This window comes from Geotrypetes seraphini, chromosome 7, assembly GCF_902459505.1.
Source record: "Geotrypetes seraphini chromosome 7, aGeoSer1.1, whole genome shotgun sequence".
In the NCBI taxonomy this organism is placed as follows: domain Eukaryota; kingdom Metazoa; phylum Chordata; class Amphibia; order Gymnophiona; family Dermophiidae; genus Geotrypetes; species Geotrypetes seraphini.
Genome location: NC_047090.1, coordinates 113,197,620 through 113,214,358, shown reverse-complemented (window position 1 = coordinate 113,214,358; position 16,739 = coordinate 113,197,620).

Sequence of the window (16,739 nt, the reverse complement as noted above, 5' to 3'; positions counted from 1 at the left end):
ATCACTGAGAAATTGGTGGATGTAAGATTCCCAAATAGTAGGGAATGGTCAAGATTCATATGAATCAAGAACCAATTCTTAGTTTTCTTTATTTTTGTTAGTTCAAAAGTTGCATGTCTCCCCATTGTTTGCATGTCTCCCCATTGTTTGTGGGCTTGAAAAGGAATGTTTGTGTTGTATAAATATTGTTTAAATCTTGGTGTAAGTAACCTTTATCCTTGGTATCTTTTGATATTGTAAATCACTAAATTTATAAATAAGAAAAAAGAAAGGCGGTCAAAGCAATCCAAGCGTTTTTGTGCCTGGGTTGTCTGTTGAAAGATGTGTTTGTTATAAGTTAGAGGGTGGTATATTCAATATATTTATAATATTTATGAAAAAAGTAAGGTTGATTAATAAATTATTAATGGTGTGTGCACATATGTATTGGTTCCCTTCTTCTAAATGTATGTTATGTGCTTAAACAAAAAAATAGGGGAAGATTTGTATTTGAATACGTCCCTTAGCAGTATTGATTGGGATACCAACATATACCTTGGATATACTGTATAGTACTCTAGCATAATCGACTTCAGATGCAGGTATTACAGCTGAAACAGGTGCATTTGTGTAATCCAGTCACTGCTTATCTGCTTTTGTTAATAAATAGAAGTGACATTTTATTCTTGGACTCCACATACTTTAGGACCTCATGCCATTTTGTGGTATTATAATATAAATATACCACTAGAGAAAATATAATGAGCCACAATAGATTCGGATTGGGTTATCTAGCCCCTACAACAGTGTCATTCTGAATGGGGGTCAAAAACAGGGATATTCTTCCTCCCTATGAATCTTCAGAATGACCTATGCCCATTAATGGCATTCAGTATCAGGCCTTGCCCTCTGCCCCTTCTATGTGCAGTTCCTGAATCTGTGAAAGCCTACACTAAACTACAGAACCATCATCAACACATACATAATGTCCCTAATACAGTCACCCACTCGTCACATTTATGAAAGTGGAGAAAAAAGCCTCAGTAATACAGAAAACCATCCTCAAACTTAAGGGCAGTATCAAACTCGGGTCATTGGCAGAAAAAAAACTCCAGTATCATATAAATGTCACTCAAACCCACAAATGGCCATCCATTCTTATATTTATAATGTTTAATATTATTTTGTGACTGGAATATATATAAAGGTGATCTTCAGTGGTATAAACAGATGCTCATTTTGATACAAAATCAAAACTACAATCCATGAAACAAAGTTCTTCACAAAGCAAGAGCCTTAACTAAAGCCAACACTTGTGATACAAATTCAGAAATTCTCAAGAATAAACAGGATACTTAACTTACCACCAAAGTTTGTTTATGGAGAGCTTCTATACCACTACTAATGACTGGGGAGTCAATTCAAAACGGTTTACAAGCTGCTGTAAAGGTGTTAAGCTACACAAGCTTAGAAACATAGAAAATGACGTCAGAAAAGGGCCACAGCCCATCTAGTTTGCCCACACTAATGACCCACCCCCTAACTTCCTTTAAGAAGAGATCCCACATGCCAATCCCATCTTTTCTTAAAATCTGGCACGCTGCTGGCCTCAATTACCTGTAGTGGAAGATTATTCCAGTGATCAACCACCCTTTCGGTGAAGAAATATTTTCTGGTGTCGCCATGAAATTTCCCACCCCTGATTTTCAACGGATGCCCTCTTGTTGCCTTGGGTCCTTTAAGAAAAAAAGATCTTCCACCTCGATACGGCGCGTGACATATTTGAACGTCTAGATCATGTCTCCCCTCTCTCTGCGTTCCTCGAGTGAGTATAGCTGCAACTTAACCAGCCGTTCCTCATACGGGAGATCCTTGAGTCCTGAGACCATCCTGGTGGCCAGTCGCTGAACTGACTCAACTCTCAGCACATCTTTTTGATAATGTGGTCTCCAGAATTGTACACAGTATTCCAGATGGGGTCTTACCATGGATCTGTACAACGGCATTATGACCTCGGGCTTACTACGGATACAACCCATGACTTGTCTAGCCCTGGATGAAGCTTTCTCCACTTTATTGGCAGTCTTTATGTTTTTGCTAATGATCACTCCCAAGTCACGTTCTGCTACAGTCCTTGCTAGGATCTCACCATTTAGGGTGTAAGTCCTGCATGGATTTTTGCCACCAAGGTGCATGACCTTGCATTTTTTTGCATTGAAATTTAGTTGCCAAGTCTTTGACCAATGCTCCAGCAGGAGTAGGTCCTGCGTCATACTGTCGGGCACTGTGCTTTTGTCTATTGTACTTTTGCCTACTATGTTGCATAGTTTGGTGTCATCGGCGAATAATGTAATTTTACCTCGAAGCCCCTTAGCCAAGTCTCTTACGAAGATGTTAAACAGGATTGGGCCTAAGACCGAGCCCTGCGGTACTCCGCTGATCACCTCCGTCGTATCGGAGAGGGTACCATTTACCACTACCCTCTGAAGTCTACCTCTAAGCCAGTCCTTAACCCATGCAGTTAATGTTTCACCTAATCCCATCGAACTCATCTTGCTCAATAACCTGCGGTGTGGGACGCTATCAAACGCTTTGCTGAAGTCCAGGTACATGACGTCCAGGGACTCCCCTATATCCAGCATTCTTGTTACCCAGTCAAAGAAGCTGATCAGAATTGATTGGCAGGACCTTCCCTTCGTAAAACCATGTTGATGGGGATCTTGTAGATTCTCCTCATTCAGAATCGTATCCAATTAGCGTTTGATTAGTGTTTCCATAAGTTTACTCACTATCGATGTGAGACTCACCGGTCTATAATTCGCAGCCTCCGTCCCTTTTTGTAGAGTGGAATGACGTTAGCTGTTTTCCAGTCCAACGGGACTCTTCCTGTACTTAAGAAAAGATTGAAGAGCTTGGAAAACGGTTCCGCCAGGACATCACTCAACTCCCTGAACACCCTGGGGTGTAGTTTGTCTGGTCCCATAGCTTTGTTCACCTTGAGTCTTGATATCTCATAGTAGACACTGCTGGGCGTAAACTCAAAATTACGAAACGGGTTTCTGAGCTTTCCCTTGTCTGCAGCTGAGGACGGGATCCAGGCGCCTCGCAAGTGAAGACTGTGCAGAAGTATTCATTTAAAAGTTTGGCTTTATCGGAGTCCGATTCTACATAGTTCCTGTTGGGTTTCCTAAGGCGTACTATCCCATCTGTGTTTCTTTTTCTGTCACTAATATACCTGAAGAAGGATTTATCACCCTTCTTGATGCTCTTCGCTAGATTCTCCTCCATTCGGAGTTTGGCCTCTCTGACTGCTGTTTTGACTGCTTTTGACTTGGCCTGATAGTTTTCCTTAGATTCCTGCTTCACTGATTGTTTGTAGAAGATGAATGCTCTTTTCTTCTTTTTTATGAGGTCTGAGATCTCCGCAGAGAACCACGGTGGTCTACCGTTTCTTCGCCGTTTACTTACTGATTTTATGTAACGGTTGGTTGCTTTGTGTATGGTTGATTTCAGAGTTGACCACATTACCTCTACATTATCTCTTTCAGCTTGGTTTTGCAGTGCCCGATGGACGAAATCTCCCATGCTTTCGAAGTTTGTGCCCTTAAAGTTGAGGACCTTGGTTGATGTGCTTGACTTAGTGAAACCTTTCCTGATGTTGAACCATATCATGTTGTGGTCACTGGAGGCCAACGTATCACCTACCGAGACCTCTGTGACACTTTCTCCGTTGGTGAGTATTAGGTCCAGTATCACCCGATCTCTAGTGGGCTCTAATACCATTTGTCTGAGTTTTGCTCCTTAATAGAGGTTAATAGCTTTCTACTGCTGCTGGTCGTAGTGGAAAGTTTGTTCCAATTCATATCAGGCATATTGAAGTCTCCTAACAATACTGTGTTTCCACGCAAAGTGATATTCTCTATGTCTTCGACGAATTCTATATCCATGTTCTCCTGTTGTCATGGAGGTCTGTACACTACACCAAGATACAGGCATTTGTTCTTGCCCCTAGCCAAATTCACCCAGAGGGATTCCCCGGTGTACTTGACATCTGCGATTTTGGTAACATTGATGTCCTCTTTAGTGTATAGTGCTACCCCTCCTCCTATACAGAGTTACAAAGAGCTTCTGTGAGGTGTTGCAATACATGGGCTCTATACTGAAATACACAGAGCTCTGTGGTGGTGGTACAATACAGAGTTATTAATACTGGCATGATTATGTCATAATCAATCATCCTACTTATGTTACTGGTGCATTAGAAACATAGAAATAGACGGCAGATAAGGGCCATGGCCCATCTAGTCTGCCCACCGCAATGACTCTCCCCCACCTAACTCAGTGAATAGATCCCACGTGTCTGTCCCATTTGGCCTTAAAATCAAGCACGCTGCTGGCCTCAGTGACCTGAAGTGGAAGACTATTCCAGCAGTCAACCACTCTTTCAGTGAAAAAGAATTTCCTGGTGTCACTGTGCAGTTTCCCTCCCCTGATTTTCCACGGGTGCCCCCTGGTTGCCGTGGGTCCCTTGAGAAGGAAAATATCTTCTTCCACTTCGATGCGGCCCGTGAGATACTTGAACGTCTCGATCGTGTCTCCCCTCTCTCTGCGTTCCTCGAGTGAGTAGAGCCGTAATTTATCCAGCCTTTCCTTGTACGGGAGATCCTTGAGACCCGCGATCATCCGGGTGGCCATTCTCTGGACCGACTCTAGTCTCAGCACATCCTTTCGGCAATGCGGCCTCTAGAATTGCACACAGTACTCCAAGTGTGGTCTCACCATGGATCTATACAATGGCATAATGACTTCAGGCTTACGGCTGACGAAACTCCTGCGTATGCAACCTATGATTTGCCTTGCTTTGGAGGAAGCTTGCTCCACTTGATTGGCAGCCTTCATGTCCTCACTGACGATCACCCCTAGGTCACGTTCTGCTTCAGTTCTTTATTCTTACTTAAATATGCACACATTTATGCCAAGTCAATTGTCCTACATATATACACATATAATACTAGGTTTACTATTGCAGCTAAGCACACTATATTTACACACCTCCTAAGGAGGTTGGCCATTTCAACTAAATATAATCTTTTACATTCATCCCTGAAATTTCTGGCTTCCTCTCTCTGTCAACTTCATAATTTCAGTTGAAGTAGTCTGAGGAAAGGATAGTGTTTATCCTTTTCTTGAATTTTCCAGCATCCTTTTCTAGCTTTAATTCCTTCGGTAGGGCATTCCACCACGTTGGGGCCATTACCAAGAACATTCTTGCCCTGGTGCTTTTGTATTTGATGTCTTTGAAGGAAGGTATTTGTGGTAAGGACTTTTGGCTCAAGCGCATAGGGGTGTATGGTTTTGTAGTTGTCCAAAAGCAGTTAATCTCTTGCCCCGAACTTTGAAACAACAGTCCCAACAGGATGTTGCACAATACAGTAAACGCTGCTTTGGGGAAAAGATAGGACCGAAAGCTGTTTTACCAGCTCACGATTGTCTATGAAAGCCCCCAGTGCTGACTGCTATGGAAGTGTGCTATTTTCTTTACAACGTCAACTAAGGTCATGCAGATAGAGTTTGGACAGTTATTTTTACTTTCATAACTGTCATATATTGCTGTATTGTCTTAAGGTTCTTCATTTTTTTCAGAAAAAAATACCTATATATTACATTTGTAATTTGATTTGAACTTGACTCACTAATCACAGATACTGTAGAAGTATTCATAAATTTCAGTAAAGACCAAAAAGAGCAGTGGTACACTAAAATAGGCTATATTTTTCTCCATATTGAGAGTAACGTGCATCAGTCCAATTCAATAAAGCAATCTTTGAATACGCAACAATTTACCATTCTCCAGTCTGATTAGTTAAAGCAAAGGTCATAAAATATACATCAACTTAGAAAGAGAGAGTGTGGCACAGTGGTTAAAGCTACAGCCTCAGCACCCTGCGGTTGTGGGTTCAAACTCATACTGCTCCTTGTGACCCTGGGCAAGTCACTTACCGTATTTTCACGCAAATAACACGCACCCGTATAAAACGCGCACACGTGTATAGCGCGCAGAAATCACGATGATAAGCACAAAAACTTTGGTATAACGCGCTCACGATTATACCGCGCATGCTGCCCGACTCTCCGTTCACCCCCCTGACTTCCGTGCACTGCCCCGCCTCTCCGTGCGCTGTCCCGACTCTCCGTTCACCCCCCCCTGACTTCCGTGCACTGCCCCGCCTCTCCGTGCGCTGTCCCGACTCTCCGTTCACCCCCCCTGAATTCCGTGCACTGCCCCGCCTCTCCGTGCGCTGTCCCGACTCTCCGTTCACCCCCCCCTGACTTCCGTGCACTGCCCTGACTTTCCGTGCGCTGTCCCGACTCTCCGTTCACCCCCCCTGACTTCCGTGCACTGCCCCGCCTCTCCGTGCGCTGTCCCGACTCTCCGTTCACCCCCCCCTGACTTCCATGCACTGCCCTGACTTTCCGTGCGCTGTCCCGACTCTCCGTTCACCCCCCCTGACTTCCGTGCACTGCCCCGACTCTCCGTTCACCCCCCCCCCCCGACGGCCGATTCATCCCCCCCCCCCGGCAGGACCATTCGCACCCCCACCCCGAAGGACTGCCGACTCCCCGACAATATCGGGCCAGGAGGGAGCCCAAACCCTCCTGGCCACGGCGACCCCCTACCCCCACCCCGCACTACATTACGGGCAGGAGGGATCCCAGGCCCTCCTGCCCTCGACGCAAACCCCCCTCCCCCCCAACGACCGCCCCCCCCAAGAACCTCCGACCGCCCCCCCAGCCGACCCGCGACCCCCCTGGCGACCCCCACGACGCCCCCACCCCCCCTTCCCCGTACCTTTGGTAGTTGGGCCAGAAGGGAGCCCAAACCCTCCTGGCCACGGCGACCCCCTAACCCCACCCCGCACTACATTACGGGCAGGAGGGATCCCAGGCCCTCCTGCCCTCGCCGCCAACCCCCCCCCCCCCCACCGACCGCCCCCCCCAAGAACCTCCGACCGCCCCCCCAGCCGACCCGCGACCCCCCTGGCGACCCCCCACGACCCCCCCCACCCCCCTTCCCCGTACCTTTGGAAGTTGGCCGGACAGACGGGAGCCAAACCCGCCTGTCCGGCAGGCAGCCAACGAAGGAATGAGGCCGGATTGGCCCATCCGTCCTAAAGCTCCGCCTACTGGTGGGGCCTAAGGCGCGTGGGCCAATCAGAATAGGCCCTGGAGCCTTAGGTCCCACCTGGGGGCGCGGCCTGAGGCACATGGGCCCAACCCGACCATGTGCCTCAGGCCGCGCCCCCAGGTGGGACCTAAGGCTCCAGGGCCTATTCTGATTGGCCCACGCGCCTTAGGCCCCACCAGTAGGCGGAGCTTTAGGACGGATGGGCCAATCCGGCCTCATTCCTTCGTTGGCTGCCTGCCGGACAGGCGGGTTTGGCTCCCGTCTGTCCGGCCAACTTCCAAAGGTACGGGGAAGGGGGGTGGGGGGGTCGTGGGGGTCGGCCAGGGGGGTCGCGGGTCGGCTGGGGGGGCGGTCGGAGGTTCTTGGGGGGGGGGACGGTCGTTGGGGGGGAGGGGGGTTTGCGTCGAGGGCAGGAGGGCCTGGGATCCCTCCTGCCCGTAATGTAGTGCGGGGTGGGGTTAGGGGGTCGCCGTGGCCAGGAGGGTTTGGGCTCCCTTCTGGCCCGATATTGTCGGGAAGTCGGCGGTCCTTCGGGGTGGGGGTGGGAGTGGTCCTGCCGGGGGGGGGGGGATGTATCGGATGTCGGGGAGTCGGCCGGGCAAGGGGGCTTGGGCTCCCTCTTGCTCCGATCGTGGATGCGGGTGCGGGTGGGAGCGCGTGCGAGTGGTCGTTCGGGGTGGGGGTGCGAGTGGTCCTGCTGGGGGGGTGAATCGGGCGTCGGGCGGGGTGGGAACTATGTTTTAAAACTTTCGTATACCGCGCTCACGCATATAACGCGCGAGGGGTATGCGCGGTAGGTAAAAACGCGTATAACGCGCGCGTTATATGCGTGAAAATACGGTAATCCCCCCATTGCCCCAGGTACATTAGATAGATTGTGAGCCCACCGGACAGACAGGGAAAAATGCTTGAGTACCTGAATAAACTCATGTAAACCGTTCTGAGCTTTCCTGGGAGAACGGTATAGAAAATTGAATAAATAAAAATAAATAAACTGGTCCTTTATTAATTTTTTTATTAAGACTCCTAAATCTCTATTGAATGCCATTTACTGAGATCCCCTCTCAGAAAATGATGATGAAATGTCCCTCGTGCAAGTAAGGAATATGTATTTTTGTGCATTTGAAGTACCATATATACTTGACTAAAGTAAATCTTGTGGTTAAATTGAGGGCCGTTTGGGGGCCAAAAATGAGCCTTTCTATAAGTTGAAGCTACATTCACAGACAGTCACACTCACTCACACCCCACCACACAGACTCAGCATACCCATATCTGCTGCCCCTCCATACATACACATAGGCCCTGTCGGCTGCAACCCCAAGCATGTGGGTCTCCACCCCCCTCCCCCCCCCCCCCCCCCCCCCCCCCCCCGGCTTGCAGCAGTACACCTAAACTTTGCTCTGCTCTAGATCTCTGAGTCAACTTCCTGTTTCACATGGCCACTACAGGTCAGAGGTTGCATTCCAGAGCAGAACTCAGGTGGCTTAGGTGCTTTGTAGAATAGAGTTTTATCTGTTTTGATTAAATTGTAAGCTCTATCGAGCAGGGATTGTCTCTTACATGTTTAATGTATAGCACTGTGTGTGTCTTATAGAAATAAGTAGTAGTAGTTTTGAAGATATGCAGCAAAGGGTAGGAGGAGTAGAGATTGAGAACTGTACTTAGCTTAACATGTCATGGTAGAATATTGAAAAAACTGGAAAATGGAATGTGATGAGAAACTGGGAATATTTCCTAAATTAATTCTGAAAAGACTACAAAACAAAAGGAATTAAGAATGACAAAAAACAACATTTGTTGTCCTAAGTCAAAGGACATTTGTGTACTGGTTGCTAATACTCATTCTGCAAGAGTTCAGATAAGATAGTATTTATCTTAAAGCACAGTACATAATCTGTTCCATGAAAAGAAGAGAGATTAGAAGAATGTACTTAGGAGAACCAGACTACCATGAGAAGTGGAAATCATAAACATGCAAACTTATCCAGTAAGTATAGTTCAGCAGATAGCATGTGAAAGAATTTTTACAAAGTTGATCTTAAAATTAATTAGCAAGGGAGTGTCTTTGAAATAGTGGCTAAAAATAATTTTCTTACAAATTTGAGGTAAAGAATGGTAGAATGTGCTGAAAAGATTAGAATGGTGCCTGAGGAACTGATAATGATGGTCCCGTTGTATTCCTCAGTAGTGATATTGATTGTGAGATCCATTTGAGGAGAGGGGTATCATTGGATACTATTCCCACCCCCACCTTTTATCAAGCTGCATTGCATTGCCAAGCAGTGTAAGCTAAATGCTGAGCTGCCCATAGGAATAGAATGGGTGACTCAGCATTTAGCTTGCGTTGTTTGGCAACACAGCTTGATAAAAAGAGAGATATGTGAGGCAGCTGGTTCTAGGGAAAATAAGTGAAAAAAATCTGTTGACTCATCAATTCAACAGGATCAAAGATTTAGTTGGTTTGCCATAGAAATATCATCTAAGGTTTGATATCAGTTATCTTGATAATGTGATCTTTATCTGCTGTCATTTATCATGTTACTATGTATGTTTAATCTTGTTTTCAACTATTTGACTAGTGATACTTAATCTGGCAATATTCACTTTACCATTAGTGTACTTTTTTAAAATCTTGGTAAGTTGCATTATTTTTGAATGTTTTAGAGGTGTGAGATGTTTAAGCAATCTGCATGCACTTTTCTTGAATACTTTGTAAGATGCTTCACCTCAACACATGTTGGGCCACTTTGTGTTCCCTGCTAGCATGTGAACACAATCTGCAGCTATTTCACTGTGGAATTAAGTGTGTGTTTGAGTTAAATGTTGTATTTAAAGCTTGACAACACATGATTTTCACAATATGTTGAATTTTTCTGGATATAACTTCTACCTCAAATGGATGTAGCATGCCCATAAATCAGTGGTCTCAAACTCAAACCCTTTGCAGGGCCACAATTTGGATTTGTAGGTACTTGGAGGGCCTCAGAAAAAATAGTTACTGTCTTATTAAAGAAATGACAATTTTGCATGAGGTAAAACTCTTTATAGTTTATAAATCTTTCCTTTTGGCTAAGTCTTAATAATAATATTGTAATTTATAGTTAAAGAGATATACGATCAAGAAATTCTTATATTTTACTTTTGTGATTATGATCACACATACCAAGGGCCTCAAAATAGGACCTGGCCATGTGGCCCCCGGGCCGCATGTTTGAGACCACTGCCATAAATGCATTAGATACATTTCTCTTTTCTCTGCCTGTATTCAGTTAACATGAAACTACCTAAATTAATGCATTTAACTCATGCTGTAGGGTTCCTACAGTGCTAACAAATTAGTGTGCATTAAGGTCCTCTTTTACTAAGGTGCGCTAATCGCTAACACGTGCATGTTAGTCTATGGATGCGTTAGCGTTTAGCATGCGTTAATTCAATTAGCGCATGCTAATTGGTTAGCGTACCTTAGTAAAAGGACTCCTTAGTGTTTTGATGCAGAACTTAAAAAAAATTCAATTGAAAAATTAAGGCTCGGAGTTTAGCTGTTTTTCTAGTATACAAAATAAGAAAAAAAATATTTTCCAAGTTATGCATCCCCTTCTAGAGAGTCAGTCATTTGTTTTTTCAAGCAGGTAAATAATTTCTGTTAAGATGTTTTGTACCAAGTTTGGCATTTAATAACAGGTTTGTCAATGTCTATAGGAGAATATTCCTATTTTTTTTCCTTTTGAGGCCATGCCTATGTGCTTACAAGTTTATAAAATCTTTTTGCATGATTTTGAACATTGGGTTGCTCACACTGTTCCCTTTTAGCTGAATGGGAGTCTCCAACTGCATTTCTGCCAGTAGAGCACAGGTGTCAAAGTCAGTCCTCGAGGGCCGCAATCCAGTCGGGTTTTCAGGATTTCCCCAATGACTATGCATTGAAAGCAGTGCGTGCACATAGATCTCATGCATATTAATTGGGGAAATCCTGAAAACCCGACTGGATTGCGGCCCTCGAGGACCGACTTTGACACCCCTGCAGTAGAGGGTGGTGCTTCAATACTGTGTTTTCAATTGGTAGGGACCGGCAGATTCCTTGGAGTCCTGCTTATTGAAAATGTGACAGTGAAACAGCCTTCACCGGCAGGACTGTATAAACATAAACATAGAAACATAACAGCAGATAAAGGCCAAATGGCCCATCTAGTCTGCCCATCAATAGCATCCAGTATCTCCTCCTTTCCCTAAGAGATCCCACATGCCTGCCCACGCTTTCTTGAATTCAGACACTGTCTTTGTCTCCACCATCTCTACCACTCTTTCTGTAAAAAAGTATTTCCTTAGATTACTCCTGAGCCTATCACATACTCTTTCTTTCAGTTGAAAGAGACTCGTATGTATTTATGCTATGAAGGTATTTAAATGTGTCTGTCATATCTCCCACCATTCCTCCTAAGTATATATATTGAGATCTTTCTGTCTGGCTCCGTATACCTTATGACACAGACCACCAACCATTTTAGTAGCCTAACTCTAGACCAGGGTTGGCCAATGTTGGTCTTTGAGGGCCACAATCCAGTTGGGTTTTCAGGATTTCCCCAATGAATTTGCAAAAGATTATTTGCATGTACTGCTTCCATTGTATGTAAATAGATCTCATGCATGTTCATTTGGGAAATCCTGAAAACCCGACCTGGCGAGAACTAAGGTTGTAAAAGGGGCACCCAGATGAATGTATCTCTTAAAATATATGCACCACCTTGATATCCCAAGCTGAAAAAATGTGCATATACAACACTTTACATGTAACATTTAGTGATTTTGGATCATCAGAGGTAAACACAGTATACTGTTCAGCATAGCAGAATGCATGAACATCACTTCTTCATCAGTCCGTATTTTAAATATAAATTTTTAAGAAAACTTTTTCAGCAATATTTGCTTTAAATAGTAACTGGAGTTATTAAGCATTTATCTTTATAGACGCATCGGGGGTATTAGGTACCAACATGAATCCGTTTCGCCCTGACCAGGCTGTTTCAAGGCAAATGCCTCTCGGAAAAAAATCTGAACTACTGAATTTGTGTCAGCACCTAAATGACATGACTAATTTATCGAGCATACTTTTTCACTCAACTCATTCATGTAGTGCAGCTGGGTTTGATCTTAACTAGAAACTTGACCTCTCCAATCTGTAACTTTCAGTCTTAACTAGTGTCACATTGATGACAGATTCAGATTAAATGTGAAGAAGTCTTCAGATCAGTTGTCAAGCTTTTAAACTATAAAGCAGTGTTCTCTTGGGAATACAAGCAGGCATTATATTCTCACATGTGGGTGACGTCATCCACAGAACCCAGCATGGACAGTCAAAAAGAGTACTGTCACTTTAAAACTTTAAGACCATCCATACTGTATGTATTCTGGTGCCTTCCTGCCTGACGACTTGTGAGACCATCAGTTTTCTGCAGAGCTAGAAGCTGTGATTTAGACTCTAAGTGCATCAAACTGGTTGTATTATTTTGTGCCTTCCCATTCATTTTAGTCATTTTTATATTTCTTTTCTTTCTCCTTGATTCAGTTTAAATTTTTTTTATTTTCCACTGACTTTGGTTTTCGGGCCTTCGGGCTTTTTTCAGGCCAGGAGTGTCGAGTGGTTTTTTTTTTTTAAAAATATTCCATCTACTCAACCTTCCCGGATCATAGAGTCCTTTGACCTCACATTAGCCATTTTTTCCAGTAATGTCCAAGGCTTCTAGTGACTTCAAGTGGTGCACTCAATGCCACAGGACCATTTTGGGTACAGATTTACATGTTTTGTATGTCCAGTGCCTAGGTCCTGATCATCAAGACATATCCTGCATGCTCTTATTCTTGTTTGCAGAAGAGATTGCTTAAAGTCAGGAAGTTGCAATTCAAGAAACATTTTGGTTTAACTTCAAGTACATTGACTATGGTTGGAGACACCAGTGCTCAACCCCTAGCTACTCCAGCATCGACACCAGCACCAATGATCCATTCCACCTCTTCATTGTCAGTGCTACCATCGTCAGGGGAACCGTGTAAGAAAGCTAAGAAGCATAAACATGTTTCCACCTCCAAGCATACATCGGCATCATCACCATTTGATAAATGATCTGCTAGAGACCAGGAAATATATGGTGCGCTCTACTTTTGATATCATCTCTAGCACCCCAGCAGTCTCTGTGGTCATGCATAGGCAAGCATGGCTTCATGTTTCAGACCTAGACACTAATGTTCAGAACTGACTCTCCAACATTCCCTGTATAGTAAATGACCTATTTGGATACTGTATAGATGAAGCAACACAGAAAATCAAAACTCACTGACTGACAAACTTGACATCTACCAAGTTGACCCAGTCTCAAACATCGAGAGATCCCAATATCTCTATAAAAATTCAACTTACTATTGTAAACAAAAGTATAACCAACCCTCTTCTTCCACTCACTCAACAAATCAGAGGCATCCTAGACAACAAAGGCAGCAGATGATTCTCAATTTCAGCCTCAATCCAAACAACAGTGGTCGTTTTGACTCTATAATAGAGATCATTGCCAGTATATATCTCCTTTACCTCAAGCTCTAACCATAGGAGGTCAGCTCAACCACTTTTATCATTGATGGACCTTCATAACAACAGATCACTGGGTCTTTCAGATGATGAGTTAGGGCTATGCCCTTCATTTACAGCAAAAAAAACCTCTGAGCCATCCTCCAAAACTCTTTTCAAATCTCTTCAGAAGACCCTCCTTCACCAAGAGCTCTCAGCCCTCCAGCTGAATGCCATAGAACAAGATCCCTTGCAGAAGAGGGGCCAAGGGTTCTACTCCAAATACTTTCTGATCCCAAAAAAGACCCAAGTTTCCGTCCAATTGTATACCACTCAGTTATATAGAGTGGTATAAACTTGGAAACTTGACCTCCGTGCTCTCAACAAGTACTTAGTGAAGGAGAAATTTTGCTACCACTGTTAGAGAAAGACTGGCTCTGCTCTCTGGATATCAAGGAAGTGATCACCCATATTTCCATCCTGTCTGCCCACAGGAAATATCTTTACTTTTGAGTGGGAACACGCCACTTTCAGTACAAAGTACTACCATTTAGACTGGCATCAGCACCAAGAGTGTTCACAAAATGCTTACTGGTAGTAACTACAACCCTCCACTCATATGACTTTCATGATGACTGGTTAATCAAGGCCTCATCACCGCAATAAGCTCACCAGGCCATCAATTCCACGATTTGTCTATTGGAACTTCTGGGTTTTGCAGTCAACTACCAGAAATCCCATCTTCAGCCCATTCAAACTTGAGTTCACTGGAGCTCTCCTAAACATAAGCTTGAGCCTTTCTACCACAACAAAGGCTCAACACTGACTCATATCTGCCAGAAAATCTCCTCTCCAATGCATCACTGCTTGTTAAATGATGCGTTTCCTAGGCAACTAGGTATCCATTGTTCATGTGACTCCATTTGCCCGTTTACATCTCAGAGAACCCTGTTAACCCAATGGTCTCAAGCCACTGGAGCACTATCCCAACAATTGCAAGTGATCTCAGACCTTTATCAATCCCTTCGGTGGTCTCTCTTACTGGCCAGTTTTTCCAGGTGCCTTCTTTTCCATACTCCACCACATCAAAAAATATTAACAACGGATGCTTCCATGCTCAGTTGGGGAGCCCACCTCAACAGCCTCCATATCCAAGACAGCTGGATTCACAAGATAACTCTCCACATCAATCTCCTGGAACTTGGAGCAATCAAAAATGCTCTCCACACGTTCCAAGATCACCTCCTAAATTAAGTAGTACTCATTCAAAAAGACAACCAAGTAGTCATGTACTATGTGAACAAGGAGGCACGGGGTCATGCTCACTTTGCCAGGAAGAAATCCAGATCTGGTCCTGGGTGACTCCTCACATTTTTCTCAAGGCAGTTTATCTAGTAGGAAAACAAAATATCTTACCAGACTCCTACAACTTCACAAATGGTCCCTCAACTGAACCATCTTACGTCATCTTGGATTGGGAGACCCCAGAAGTGGCCCTTTTTTATTCCTCCCACAACCACAAATGTCCACTCATCTGTTCCAGACTCTACTCCCAGTCTTCTGGAGTCAGATGCCTTCCTTGACTGGCAGAGCAAGTTTTTGTTTTCCCTCCAATTCCTCTAGATGACTACTCAAACTTTGCCAAGAACAAGCCACCACCATTCTCATAGCTCTTTGGTGGCCATGTCAATCATAAGAACATAAGAATTGCCACTGCTGGGTCAGACCAGTGGTCCACCCCACGGTGGCCCTTAGGTCAAAGACCAGTGCCCTAACTGAGTCTAGCCTTACTTAATTTCCTCTCTTCCTACAACTCGATGTGCACGAACCCATCACACTTCAAATCTTTCCAACATTGGTGACACAGAAAGAGGGCTCTCTCCTCCATCCCAGTCTACTGTCATTAGCATTCACAGCATGGTATCTCTTTTCCTCCAAGTAGATACTTTCATCAGTGTCAGCCATCATTGAAACTTCTAGAAAACCTTTCACACAGTGCTGCTATATTTTCAAATGGACTTGCTTCAGTCTGTAATTTTCACTCACTAGATCTGATCTAATTAACCAGATCAAATCACTTGTCCTCTTCCATTGGTTCTAGACCAGGGGTGTCAAAGCCTCTCCTCGAGGGCTGCAATCCAGTCGGGGTTCAGGATTTCCCCAATGAATATGCATGAGATCTATTTGCATGCACTGCTTTCATTGTATGCTAATAGATTTCATGCATATTCATTGGGGAAATCCTGAAAGCCCGACTGGATTGCAGCCCTCAAGGAGGGACTTTGACATCCCTGTTCTACACCATTTTCTACACCTTTCCAACTCTGTTCTCGAAACTACTTCAGTCAGAGTTCATCTTGGTGTTATTAGTGCTTTTCATACACCACTGGATAAAAAGTCATTATCTGTACATCATTTGGTTTCCAGATTAATGAAAAGCCTTTATCATACCAAACCACCTCTCAAGCCTCCTCGTTACTTGGGATCTTAATGTTATACTTTCCACTCTGATGAAGCCTCCGTTTGACCCACTCAACTTCTTCTCTCAAGCCTCTCACTTGGAAAGTAGTCTTCCTGGTATTTTTCACATCTGCACACCGGGTTAATGAACTTCAAGCGCTCGTACCAGATCCAACCTATACAAAATTCTACCACAATAAAGTGGGGTTCTCCACACGTACCCAAAGTTCCTCCCAAAGGCCATCTTGGAATTTCATTTAAACCAGTCTATAGTTCTCCCTGTCTTCTTTCCAAGACTACATTCTCACCCTGGTGAAGCAGTACTCTACACATTGGACTGTAAATGTGCTCTTTCTTATTGCAGTACTTGAATCAGAACAAACCTCACAGAATGTCTACTCAAATGTTCCTGTCATTTGATTCAAATTGACTTAGAACTCCTGTCACCAAAAGAACCATCTCCACATGGCTGGTAGACTGTATTTCCTTTTCCTATGCTTGGGCTCGGCTGACACTTGAAGGCTGTGTTATTGCACATAAAGTTTGAGCAATGTG